This window comes from Castor canadensis, chromosome 3, assembly GCF_047511655.1.
Source record: "Castor canadensis chromosome 3, mCasCan1.hap1v2, whole genome shotgun sequence".
Lineage (NCBI taxonomy): Eukaryota > Metazoa > Chordata > Mammalia > Rodentia > Castoridae > Castor > Castor canadensis.
The window spans coordinates 41,935,773-41,949,580 of NC_133388.1; the positions used below are offsets into that span (position 1 = coordinate 41,935,773).

The window sequence follows — 13,808 nt, forward strand, 5'->3', positions numbered from 1 at the left end:
CTACAAACTGAAATACACATTTACTTTGAAGAGAATTATTGGAAAGTATAATGTGCCTATTAATTTTTAGTATGACACAAAACAATAAATAAATAAACTCTAACCTTAGCTTTACTATTCCTAATATTTTGAGAATATTTAGACAATATTTCTTGCTATCATAGGTCTTTTATTTTGTTTTTACAAGATTATATCTAAGATTTTTTGTTCTGCTGAATTTTTTTTTTTGGTAGGATGGGATTTGAACTCAGGGTTTCACACTTGCAAAGCAGGCACTCTACCACTTAAGCCATACCTCCAGTCCATTTTGCTCTGGTTATTTTGGAGACTGGTTATTTTGGGGGTCTCAAAACTATTTGCCCAGACTGGCTTCAAACTGCAATCCTCCAACGTCAGTATCCCAAGTAGCTAGGATTACAGGCATGAGTTACCAACCTCCAGCTTCTATTAAATACTAAAGACCAGTATTTCCACATCATTAATTTCCACAAACATATTTTTAATACATGCATTCTATCTTGATGGCTCCAAAAAATTTGAATGAGAAAATAACAGCAAGGGTCAGTCTTCTAAAACATCTCAAGAAGACAAGCGGAGTAGAGAACAAGTTTAGTTGTTGCTTAGCCTTTATTATGAGTCAGTAATTTAGCCACAAAGCCTGATGGGACACTATTACTACCTCACCTCACCTGAGTCCTGGCCACCATTGTGATTCAGCTCTGTGCTGTGCAGAATGAATGAAATAATTGAGTTATAACTTGAGAGTGGTGTCCAATAGGCAGGAATGGTGGACAGACAGCAGTAACAAGGTCCAGGCTCATTTGGACTACAACACGGCCAACTCTGGCGCCAATCCCAGGTGACAGAGGCAAGGACCGCACACGGTTGCCTCTAGCTGGTTGTCAAGTGAAGGACAGCGATGCCCACAGCCACCCTGAGGCCAGTCTGGGGAGCTAAAGGGTCCTGGGAGGAGGCAATGCCACACAGAATTATTCCTGAACTGGTGGCTTAGCAGTCTTGAGTTCCAGTCCTCCTTTTGTCCCAAACTTAGAGGTCACATCCAACTACCTGATCCCTAGTTTCCCTCCCTAGGCACCCTTCCAACTAAATGAATCTGATCTTTTATAAGGCTACAAAAGGCAAATGACCTAACCATCTCACCAGTTTTTAAGCATATTCAAACACCAGGAACAAGGCAAGAAGCCATTCCCCGTTGCTCTAATTACAGCACTTCGGAGTGGTGACAAATCTTCAGGTTGGCTGGCAGTACAAACGAGGCCAAGGTGCAGTTTGGGTCTCTGGACCCTGCTGAAGGACAATCAGGCTGATAACCTTCCCCGTGGTTGTACTCGCTTCAAACCTGCCTTCTAATAGGAAAGGTCAGAGCCCCGCACAAATTATATTCTCTGACAACATCAAACTAAAGCAAACATAGTAAGACAGCCTCCCTATGTAGCCCTGGCTGGCCTCAAACCCATTGTCTTCCTGCCTCCACCTCCCAAATGCTGGGATTACAGATGTGTACACCATGCCCAGCTGAAACACTGCTTCTATTATCAGGGGGAAAAAATGTCATTTGCTTCTCAAAAGGAAAAAGTTATTTCTATGCTGGTTGAGTTTTCCTCACAAATGATCTAATAACTAGAGAATAGTCCATACCATTCAAAATATGTAATTACTATTACCCCCAACAAGGACAAAATAAATTCTGTCAACTGAGTCACTTAGTTACAAAATATAAAATTGGTATACATCCAAAAGGTAGGTGAACTGTACAGTTAATGATTGGCTTTGCTCCTCTGCACCTAATCACTTAATCATCACAACATATTCTTAGTCTTTTTCTTTTTTTTTTTTTTTTTTTGGTGGTACTGGGGTTTGAACTCAGAGCCTTGTGTCTCCTAGGCAGGTATCTACCGCTTGAGCCATGCCCCCAGACCTCATGATTGGATTCTTAAAAACAATTCTGTTCACTGGCCTCTTGAAATCAAAGTCTATGATTTTTTTTTTAAAAAAGGGGAATTCCATATAAAAAGTAGACAACAAAGTGTGACTTTCAACCTACTTTATAGGAATTGTAATTCATTATTCCTACAAGAAACTCATTAGTTAACTGGAGATCAAAATGTCAAAATAAAAAAAAAAAAAGTCTAGCTCCAATTGCCCAAGGACACACACCCCTGAGTGTTTTAGTCAGGGTTCCCGTTCCTGGGCCAAGGACATTAGACAGGTGACAAGCTCTGGGTATCTGCATCTGTAGAGGTCCTTGCAGATATTCCAGATGGACCACACAGTCCATCTGGAATCTTGGTTTGTTTGTTTATTTGTTTTGGCAGTACTAGGTTTGAACTCAGGGCCTCATACTTGCCAGGCAGGCACTCTACCACTTGAGCCACTCTACCAGCACTAGAATCCTGTTGAGATAGGCAGTGGTGGTATTGACAACTCCTTCTCCCTGTGAACTGGCGTCACCTGTTTGTGTCAGTACCCCACAGGTAGTACAAGGCACAATCACTCCTCTATAAAGCAACCAGATTCCAGTGGCCAGAAGCAATTAAGAAAATTAGCATCTAGCAGGTACAGTGGCAGGAGCCTATAGTCCCAACTACTCAGAAGAATTGCTTGAGTCCAGGAGTTCAAGGCCAGCCTGGGCAACATAGGGAGGAAGAGAAGGAGGGAGGAAAGGAGGAAAAAAGAAAGAGATCATTGTTTAGCTTGCTTAGTCTTAAAACGCCTCTTTCAACTTCAGTTAAGAATCATTAGATATTATTGCTGAGGAGTAGGGACTAATAGCTTCTATCTCTATGACCCTAATACCTGACCACAAACCTGGCACAAAGTTCAGTGTTCAATAAGTGTAAACTGAATATTGTTGATGCACCCAACACCTCCTAGTACAATACTCAAAATGCAACAGGTACCTTCAGTTCCGGCCATGATGGAGTCCCAGGGTCCAGAATTAACCTTCTGCAAACCCTTAGAAAATTGGGTTTGGGGAGAGGCAATGCAAGATGGCACCCTTCAGAGCAGGGCAACGGAAGGTGTGCCCCATGATGCCTGTGCTCTGTCCCTGGAGACAACCTCCAGATCTCAGCACATCAACAGCCACCAAAGAGGGTCTGCACATTTCACTGAGGCAGGAATTCAGAAAGGCCCAGAGCAGAGAGGAAGCAGGATTGGGTAGAGGAAAGGGTGGGGCTGCAGGGCAGGCTCCATAACTGCCCACAGTGAGCTCTGAGGGTGAAATGGCCCTTCACAGTTGTCCCTAGACACCTGGCCTTTGTACCCCACAACTCATCAGCCACCAGATGTGGGACCGGTCGCCTCCCTCCCTCAGGTGAGAGTTCACTTCAGCTGAGGCGTCCCTAAGGGGGCTGGAAGCACACTCACAGGCCGGGCAGCAGCTCCTTCAGTGAGGGCATCCGACAGTGGGTCATGGTGCCACTACAGTGAGCTCTTACAGTCATCGCTCTGGCTATTTCACTGCCGTGTTTAAAACACCTCCAAGGTTCTCCATCAACTGCCCAGCATTCAAGGTTCCTCAAGATCTGGAAATTCCTACTTCTTCACTTGTCAGGTGACACTCCTCATGCGGCCCAAAGGCCGACAAAGGAACCAGCTGTCTTTAACGTCCATGCTGTCCCTCACAATCCTGTCTTTGCACACTGTTTCTCCTACCCTGGAAAACTCCAACTCACTGGGCACAGGGAGTTGGTGACCTCCATCTGTGCCCCTTGCACATCGCACTGCAAACTCTGACGCACACACCTGTCAGATCTCTGCTTCTGAGGCCTTGCCTGAGAGCAGAGACATGTCTGCGACATGATAACCCTGATAACGCAGGCCTTATCTCCATGCTTTTGTTATTGGGGCAAAATAACCCTAAATCAAGGCTGGCATGGATTACAGCAAGCTCTTGGCTTCTGAGGCACCATGACTCCTGGGCACCTTTCAGGGACAAAATAGGCTTCTTTCTCCACATCTACCATTCCTATGTAAGCAAGGACCCAAGACTCTCTGGGTGTCTCTCTCTCCCCAATCTGAAGTCAGAGACTTCCATTCCTCATGGCGGGAGAGAACCCTCTAAGTCAGATGCCCCACAGCTGTAGGTACACACCTTTCTTTCCTCAACTCATGATCCCAAAACACTTTCACCTTCACACCCGTCAACTCCTGCCCCTAACATGCAAGAACGAGACTCTTCAAGGACTTGGGGTCTTTGACATTATTGGAAAGGAAGCACATGTAATGGGTTTGGTTAGAATTTAGGGTTGTGCACACACTTTGGGATTGCTACTTTAATAAAGGGAGGCTTCAGTAACAGAAACTGAAAGGCTGGAATCCAGTGAGAATGGTGTCAGCAAATCATTTTGATTCTGTTGAGTGCCTGTTAGAGGGCAGCTCTGTGTATCAGAATCCAGCCAAGGAGACCCAGGGGCGCCACAGGGCAGCGAGTCACAGTCATGTTCCTACATCTGACATGTCCCATTCACCCACCCACTCACCTTCCAAAGACACCAGGTGTGGCCAATGCAAATGGCCCAGGAAGGAAAATACAGAAAGCCACACCTTGGAGACAGACAGCCATAAATTGGTGTGGTGGCATGGTGGGGAAACACAACAAAAAACAGCCAGACAAACAGAAAGAAAGGAAAGGGGGCTGGTGGTGGAGGGGATGGTAGAGCGCCAGCCTGGCAAGTGTGAGGCCCTGAGTTCAAACCTCAGTAGTGCAAAAAAAAAAAGAAAAGCAAGGAATCCATGCATAGAAAACCACAGCTACTCCTTTGAAAGATAAAGCATGCCTCCTAGATCCCAATCCCCAAGGTTAAAGTCAAGCTCTATTTATAATTTTGTTTGGGACAGGGTGTAGTCTAGACTGGCCTTGAATGCACAATTCTCCTGCCAAGTAGCTGGGATTACAGGTGTACACCACCACACCCCACTTTTCATTTACTGACCTTTTAACAATACTCAGCCCAGAAAAATCTAAACAACCCTATCTTCAGAGGCATTCTGTGATTCTATTTCAATCATATTAAAATGTGGAAATGATTCTTGTTTCCCTTTCAGCCATTTCCTCAACCCCCACTAAGGCAAAGTACAACTGTAGGTAAACAAATCGACCATGTCTGAGCAGGAAAAATGGAAATACTCAGAAGCATTTGCACAAATCGTTCCCAAAACATTGTCTTGCCAAACTTTTGACCTATTCCTTGTAAACTTACCAGCTCTTGGCAGTGAGCAGTGATGAACTTAAAATGTGAAGTTTCAGTTATGAATCATGGTTCCTCTTCAGTTACAGTTCTAGGTTAGTGAGCTCACTTGTTCTCCAAATTCTAGGGATCCACTATTTTTATGTCTGAAAGCAGTCATGGTACCTTTTTTTCTTTCTGTGAAGGATTCCCATGACCTAGTTATAGATCTGGATGTTTTCCAAGCCCAAACATAATTTATTAGCAACAGTGCCTGGGCCATTTTTGATGACTGACAATTTGGGTTTGGGAAAAATCAATTGCCCAGCAAATCAATGTATCCCTCAGCCTTTCAGCCATAGAGACCAACAATGAAACGGTTTAGGTCTTGATTGGTCTATTTCTGGCTCTGAGTGAGTGGATGTTAATCCTTGTAACAGGTCTGTTGTGCAAAGTACCAGGCTGTGCACCCCAGGACAGTGGTTCCTGATCTGCTTTATGTTTCACAGGGAGGCTTTAAACAAGCCACACTGAATTATCTTAGTTTCTCTAATCAGGAAAGATGACTATCCACACAGTCAAAAGGAACATACCTTGATTAGTTGCGGGACTTTTTATTATAAAATATAATGTTATTCACTGTTACAATTAACTAAGTTGTGCGGTTTTGTTTCTTTGTTAATTGTTTTTAGCAGTCCTGGGGATTGAACCCAGGGCCTTATACTTGCTAGGCAAGCCCTGAGCTACACCACCAGTCCTTTTTGCTTTTAGTTTGTTTTTCAGGTAGGCTCTTGAGTTTTTGCCCAAACTGCCCTCAAACCTCAATCCTCTTATCTCTGCCTCCCAAGTAGCTAGGATTATAAAGTGAGTCACCACATTCAGCCCTATAATTAAGTTTTAAACAACCAACAAGCAACTCAGTCCATAGCCACCACATCCAGCTGTATAATCACAGCCCTATCACATATGGAAGTTAGGAGCCATGAAAAGCACATGCTGTTGCTGAACTGGTAATGGGATGTTTCTCTGAGGTCCTCAAGCGGTGGATAAGCAAGTGCTGTCAACCCCACTGAGGGCAGTACTGGGGTTTGAACTCAGGGCCTCTTGATTACTAGGCAGGCACTCCACCACTTGAGCCACTCCACCAGCCCTTTTTTGGTGTTGGTTTTTTTCAAGATAGGGTCTTGCAAACTGTTTGCCTGGGCTGGCTTTGAACCACAATCTTCCCAATCTCTCCCTCTGAGTAGCTGAGATTACAGGCATGAGCCACGGGCACCTAGCTTGATGAGTACTTCCGATTGCACCCCTTCTCCATCACAGCACCGACTCTTCACCCATCCCGTGGGCAATGTCCCATAACGCGCAAGGCGCCACAGAGCAGGCGACAGCTTGCGTGCTTTGGTCCAGGAAACCTATTGGGCCTCCTCCACCCCAAACTCAACTTTCCCATGGAAGAAGAAAGTGACAGGGTTGGAAGAGAGCCCTAAAGTGTTGTCTCTATCATTGTGAGCTGTTACGTAGACCTCTGTCTGTAAATGGCTTTGTGGATGATGACTGTCACAAAGACTCCACGGGAAAAGAAGGAAGGTTCCATTAGCCGTGGTCTTTCGGTTTGGGTGGTTTGATTTTTTTCATTGTTTTGATTTTGTTGTTGGTTGTGGTGGGGGGGAGGAGCTGTTTCTTTGTTGTTTTGTTTTTGCCATGCTGGGGATCAAACCCTGGCAAGTGCTCTACCACTGAGCTCCACCCCAGCCCTGGTCTTTGGTTTCTATCTCCGTAATATGCTACACCATTATAAAACCTGGGGCTGATAAATACCCGCAAAGTGAAATGAGTATTTTCTAAAAGTCAAACACTAAGCAAGGCTCTTTTTATGCATGTGATCAAGAAGAAGATAAAACTAATCTGGATGACCCCACCTGTGAGACCTCTGCTCCCCGTGTCAACACCAGGCTCTGGATACCAACAAAATTTCCTTAAATATCTTTTGTCCTTTGATGCTCTTTCTTCTACATCATTAAATCAAGTTATATGGCAACAAACACAAGGAAAAGCAGAGTTTCAGAATGACTGGAGTTACATGAACTTTGACTAAGCAATTACAAAAAGCCAAAAAAAGAAATGCAGCTTGTTTCAAAATGTTTAGATACTAAGAAATCTTTTTTGTTTTCCCTTTTGAGATTACCCACTTATAAAGTCCACTAGTTTTTGTTTCTTTAAAAAAAAAAAAGCAGTTATTACAAATAGACTCAAAATATTTTCTGCCTCTAAAAATAAATACCTTTTTTTTTTTATAACACTGTGGTTTGGATTCAGGGCCTCGAACTTGATACACAGCTCTCCACTACAGGAGTCACATCTCCACTTCTCCAGCCCCTTTTTTGCTCTATGATTTTCTGGATAGGATCTTGAGTTTTGTCTGGGGCTGGTCTCATACAGAGATTTCCCTGCCTATGCCATGAATACAATGTTGGGCTCTTTGGAGGATGGCTGCCTATTACAGACATCTCTAAGAAAGGTACCCAGCCTCTGGCTCACACCTGTAATCCTAGCTACCCGGGATTTGGAAATGAGGTTCAGGGTCCAAGGCCAGCTTGGGGAAGGTTAAAAAAAGTGAGACCCCAGAACCACCCAAATAAATAAATAAATAAATAAATAAATAAATAAATAAAACCCAGAAAGATACAGAAAAGTGCAAAAGGAAGCAGAGAGCCAGGACAGCAGAACAAAGGGCAGGATTCCATTTTCCAGGCCAAGGGCAGCTTCACTGTCCTAATCCTGGGGTGCAGGTTCTTGAAAACGATAACTGCAGAAAACAAACCCAAGTCGCAGCCCAAGAGCAAACAGTGCTCCGTGTGCCTGGCAAGTCAGGTCAAAGCCAGGAACGAGCCAAACAACCCAGGTGAGCGTGATTATGTAGGAGCTGAGCCACTGACCACTTCCCTTCTGTGCTGTGATCCATCCGGAGCTCAGTGAGAGAATTCGGGGCCAAAATTCCCATGCTGTGTGATGGAAGAAAAACATGGGAGTTCAATACTTTCCTATAAAAGCTTTCCTCTCCATTTTAGAACGTGTCAGGACACCGCTATGTAAATATGACTGTAAATATGAGGATGTTAAATCAACTTTTACCATCAAGAATTTTAAAAGCCAGGCATGGTGGCACATGTCTGCAATCCCAGCTACTTGGGAGGCTAAGACAGGAGGATGCTGAGGACAGCCCAGGCTACATAGTAAGACCTGGTGGAAGGGATGGGAAGGAAAGGGAAGGAATTTAAGGCTCTGTCATACCAATTTTTAAATAAAGCACTATGTTCAGCTCCACAGTCGCAGACAAGTAGACACTCAGGCAATTCCAGATGCACAGTAGCTCGGTGTCATCAGGGTACAAGGGTATACTGCAGGCCCTTGTTGGCACAGCCATGACAGGGGTATGTGGCTGACACATATGTTAAGAGTTTATTAAGTAAAAGTTTCCAAAACTATGAAAACCAACTACTTAGAAATCACAGACAAAATGAATTGTGCACGCCATATAAATCCTACCCAGGCGAGGCCTCTGACCCACCGTGGGCAGTGCTCGCACACTTGCAAGGTGCCTCAGGAGTGGTGATGGACCCCACCATGCCCTGCTCTGACCTTTGTCACCATCTAAGCCATTGAGAGCTGCCTGGCTAGGCTTTGAGTGGCAGGAAAGAAGGGGCAAACTTAACTGTCCCAAGAGTGAGACTTTTTATTTAGTTGTACTTACAGTTTATTTTCTATAATGACAGTCCTGAGGGAAGAAACTGAGACTAACATGAGCAATATTCAAGAGCACAAACTGTCTAGAACAAGCCCAGGGTTACAATGCATAGTTCATACCTTAGATATGATTCTGCTTATCAATTTCTCAACAGCTATTTTATAGAACACTCTTAAGACCCTTCTCAGAGGAAAACAGCACCTCACTATTTCCTTTGGTTCAACTTTAACAATTTACCCGCATTTGCACAGTATACAAAACAAACTTGCAAATTCTAAATCATTCAATGAAGCATGGTAGCTCTCGATATGCATCCCACAGATTCTGGTACCTAAATTTTAGTTTAATAAAGTGCTATGACTGAAATAACTAAGGAAATAAATAAATGACATTCTGCTAACCATATTAGGCAATGGGTTCCATACTACAACGGTAAGGAAATACTTGTGGGAATTTTTTTTAAATTCACATCTCCCCAAAATGATTGCTCCTTTCCCTCCTTTTGAGGTAGTTTCTTTAGCTCTCCTCCAGAGATCCATCGACCCCGTGTAACTGCGCTCATCAGTGGGGTTCTAACTCAGCATGTGACACCCAGGCTTATCTAAGCAGCAGGTCTCAGCCCTGTGACCCACGTGGGAAGTACATGAGGGAAAAAAGCTAGAAAACTAACCATCATGTTTTAGCTGTCCTGTCCAGTGTGGCAGTCACGATGGAACTCTTTATAACAGGTGTCCTTTCATTGAAAAGTAGTTGAGTCAAGCCACCACGGCATGGCAGTCGGGGTGTGGGTGGTCTGTGAACTAGCGATGCTCCCACGTGTAACCCTCCCTTCCCGGGATTCCCTGGGACCAGCCAGAGTGGCAGGCTTGTTTCATTTTGAAACGCAACCCCACAGACCCCCTCTCACCTGACCAGAAACAACCAGAACTGCTGTCTCTCACTTTTCCCTAGAGACACACATTTGCCAGTTCTGTGGACACATTTTAAGATCTGATATGAGGTCATCTCAGGGAAAGAACAGAAGGCACTGTGTGTGTGTGTGTGTGCTAAGTTATGTGTTGTTACTTGGAAGGTACACAGTGACTCCATCAGAAATTCATCTGGCCTTAATAAAAATAAATCTAAACTATTTCTATTTCTCAGGTGACTGTTTCTTTAGTATAGCTCTGACTCACTAATCTATTTAGAATTCACACACTTTCCTAAGAAGATAAAAGTTCCTGTAATACTAATTCCTTCTGACTCCTTATCTCCAAGGCCGATGATGACAAAAGTTTTAAGGTTTCCTTTCATGAATTGCAAGCTGCATTTGACGTTTCTAAGGAATATTTTTCCCTTCTCAAAGCCTTCTCCCATGGAAATAGCCCTGACCCCAGCCCCAGCCCCCCAAACACACTGAACACACCCTGCAACAAGAAACGCCACAAAGTAGTTCCCTCCCAGGGTGAAAATTAGATCGCACCTCAAAAAACGCCTGTGAGCTCTGCAGGGCTTCCTGTGCGGAAAGAAGCAAAGCAAACCGGAAAGCTGGGAGCACTCTGAGAATTAGCAAGGCCACTTATTAGCACTCAAAGTCTCTGCGGCTCTTTCGGTACAGCTGCTAAGACAAGGCGCTCACTGACCCGGAGAGAGTTTGAGATTTGCGTCTGTCCTTAAAAGCGGCTCAATGTTTGTACATTCCTGTTGACAACTGCAGTGCAATCACAGTGAGTATCAGCAACACACAAACTCTCCTTACTATGGGGACCAAAACTGTAGGTCCTCTACTTGATATAAACATAAACAGTAATAAGAATAGTTAATATTTATTTAGTACTTAATTGCATCCAGACACTCTAAAAGCAACATAACCCTTGCAAGTTTATAAAAACAGATGTTATCATTTAGGGAAACAGAGAGGTTAAATAATTCATCCAAAACCACACAGCAAGTTACTAACAAGACTAACTTGAACCCAAATATTTCAGGCTCCAAAGACCATGTCCTCAGGCTGGGGATGTGGCTCAAGTGACAGAGAGCATGCCAAGCAAGCACCAGGCCCTGAGATCAAACCCCACTGCTGCCACAAAAAAAAAAAAAAAAGCAAGAGCAAAATTCATGTCCTTAAACACTACACTAAGAACCCATCTAATGGGAACCATATGTCTAAGCTCCTCACTTATCCATGATTCAGTAAAGAAATCCACCACAGACAGCATCTATCACCTGAGCTTTCAACAAAGAAGTAAACAGATTAATCCAGACACCAAGGGCCTGTTAGATATTATTCCCAGCTCCTCTCTGCTCTTTCTCCTGTTTCAAAGAAAAAGAACAAAGGAAAGAAAACACACATGTCTTTGCCCACTGTTGCAGTTAAGTGGTAAACTTGTGTAATAAATTAACCAACAGAACTGGTTTAGCAAGCTCAGGTCTCCAAATGGAAAGACGATGTTTCTGGCACATCATCTAAAACAAGAACCACACTTAGGAAATCTCAGTAATAAACCCTGATTCCAAACATCTAGGTGAAAAGGAAAAAGCTCCAATTCAAACTGCCCAAGTGTTTGTCTACAGTGGTGGTCTCCAGGGAGGAGATTTGGGGCAGGGTGTGTGTGTGTTTGGTGGAAGACAAATCTTTGTGTGTGTGTGTGTGTGTGTGTGTGTGTGTGTGTGTGTGTGTGTTTGGTGGAAGACAAATCTTTGTGTGTGTGTGTGTGTGTGTGTGTGTGTGTGTTTGGTGGAAGACAAATCTTTAACTTGCCAGACTGAATTTTTATCTGCACCCATGAGCCTGACCTCAGGATCACACACCTCATCATCTAATAAAAGGGACATCATTAAAGAAAACAGCAACGCTCTCCCTGCCTCACGACCCGAATGTTGCATTTCATCAGAAGACAAAAAAAAAAATCTTAAAGCACTCTGACCTTCAGGCAGCTTTAAAAGTACAGGATTATTAGAATTTAAGAAATAAAGTGAAGAATTAAACTCCCCTGACGCTCGTCAGATAACAAAGAGAATCCACCCAGGTAGAGAGTGAGTCCATCCCCACAGCAAAGAATCTGGAGTGGGGCCTGAACACCAAGACTGAGGGAGGCATGGAGGGCAGCTTGCCCAATGCCTCAGTATCCCCTGTTCACCATTGTCCCAGCTACAAAACAACACCAAAAAGGAGACAGGCTTTGAAATTAAAGTCCATGGTGGTGCACACCTATAGTCCCAGCTACTCAGGAGGCAGAGGCTGTAGGATCACTTGAGTCCAGAGGTTTGAGGTCAGCCTGGGAATGAGACCCTACCTTAAGAATAAAAACAAACAGAAGGTCGATGTTTTAACGTCAAGCCAATCTGGGCCTCTTTCTTTCTTTTTTTTAAATCTATAAAAGCGCTATTTGGTGCTGGGCACGTAGTTCAATGGTAGAGCATTTGCCTACCATGTACAAACCCCTGGGATGGATCCCCAGCACCATAAATAACTTCAATTCGTTAAATAAAACTATCTGCTTCCAATTAATAATTTGTGAAAGTACTTGGCTTAGAACCTGAGACACCATGCGAGCATAATAAGTGCCAGCTTTCTCCTCTCAGAACCAAATTTCCAGCAGCCACCTAGATGTCCCACCAATCTTGGGACTAATTGCCCCTAAACAGCTGTCACCCAGCCCGTGTGCATGACACCCTTGAACACAGTAACTAACATTTATTGCCATGTTTTCTGTAGGTACTATCCTGTCTAGTACCTGTACTATCTCAGTACTACTCATAAACTCCTATGAAGTAGGTCGTACTTTCACTTCATTTTGACTCAGAGAGGTTATGTAAGTTGTCCCAAGTAACACAGCTATCATGTAGCAAAGTCAGGATTTAAACCCAGGTGAGGGCAACTTCAGAAGCATGCATCCAACCACTTCACTGTACCACAGACATGTCTAAAATTCCCTTGCTCTCTAGCAGCTATGCACCTGGGACCGTGACTCTAGCTGAAGACCCCAACAAATTATATTTTATCTAGGCACAATACAGGAAGATCTACATTGTCCCAGAATCATTTGTTTTTCTCCCTACACTGACTGCCACCCACCACTCCCCCACATAACAAGTTAGAAGAAAAAATTATTCAGAAGACAGGGACAGGAAAAGCATCCCACCCTGCATTGTTGTAGCACACACATGAACAGTGAGTTTATAAGGTTTACAGGCGCACATGACCTGAAAGAATACTGGGTCATTTCCAAACATACTTTCTCTGCTCAGACCTGCAACCAACAGGAGTTGCTAAGAAAACACAGGCAACAGTGACACAGCCCGTGACTCACCGAGGACTCACCCCCAAGGCTGAGGAAGGCACTCACAGTCTTTGTAGATAACCACCAACCTCTGCTTCTAAACCTTCAGGATGTTCTTTTCATCCAGGTGAGAAGGGAAAAGAATCAGCCCTGAACTAAACACTGTAAAATTAATTATTACCCCACAGAGTTGGGGCTTCCTACAAAGAAAAAAAGTAGAGACTACAAAGGTGACATGGTTTCTTTCAAACAAAGAGGAAAGTTCTTACTCAATGTCATCGAGTGAGTGATTATAAAGGATATTTTAACAAAAGCATTCTGGTAACCTGTTTTCATTGCCACCATAAAAAGGTAAGTAATAAAACATGTTTAACTCTAATAAACAACTTATCAGAGTCTTTCTTTTTTTATAGTTTTCCTTTCTGAATCACTAGCTCAAAATTTTTTACTAAAAGTTCTCCCTCACGTTATTCTATAAAACCATGCCATTGTACGTGGGCTACTTGGACCACAGTGTCAATACCTTAGAGCCATTTCAGTTATGGGGAGTCTTTATTTTGTTTTGGGTCTTGAACAGCTCTATTTATTTTGCTGAAGTTAACAGTTGAC

The 13,808-nt window shown here is 43.6% G+C and overlaps 1 protein-coding gene across 11 annotated transcripts in view; it reads right to left on the reverse strand.

The window, feature by feature from the left end:
- Syne2 (spectrin repeat containing nuclear envelope protein 2) overlaps nucleotides 1–13,808 on the reverse strand; it is a 300,742-nt gene that overhangs the window by 277,658 nt on the left and 9,276 nt on the right. The window contains exon 1 of one of the 11 annotated variants that reach the window (XM_074067810.1): nucleotides 13,230–13,329. The exons of 9 other annotated variants lie outside the window; for them this stretch is intronic. The gene's annotated coding sequence lies outside the window, so the exon portion shown is untranslated. Of the gene's footprint in view, nucleotides 1–13,229; nucleotides 13,330–13,808 lie in introns of those variants that run through there. One more of the 11 variants, XM_074067811.1, reaches the window with a different exon arrangement.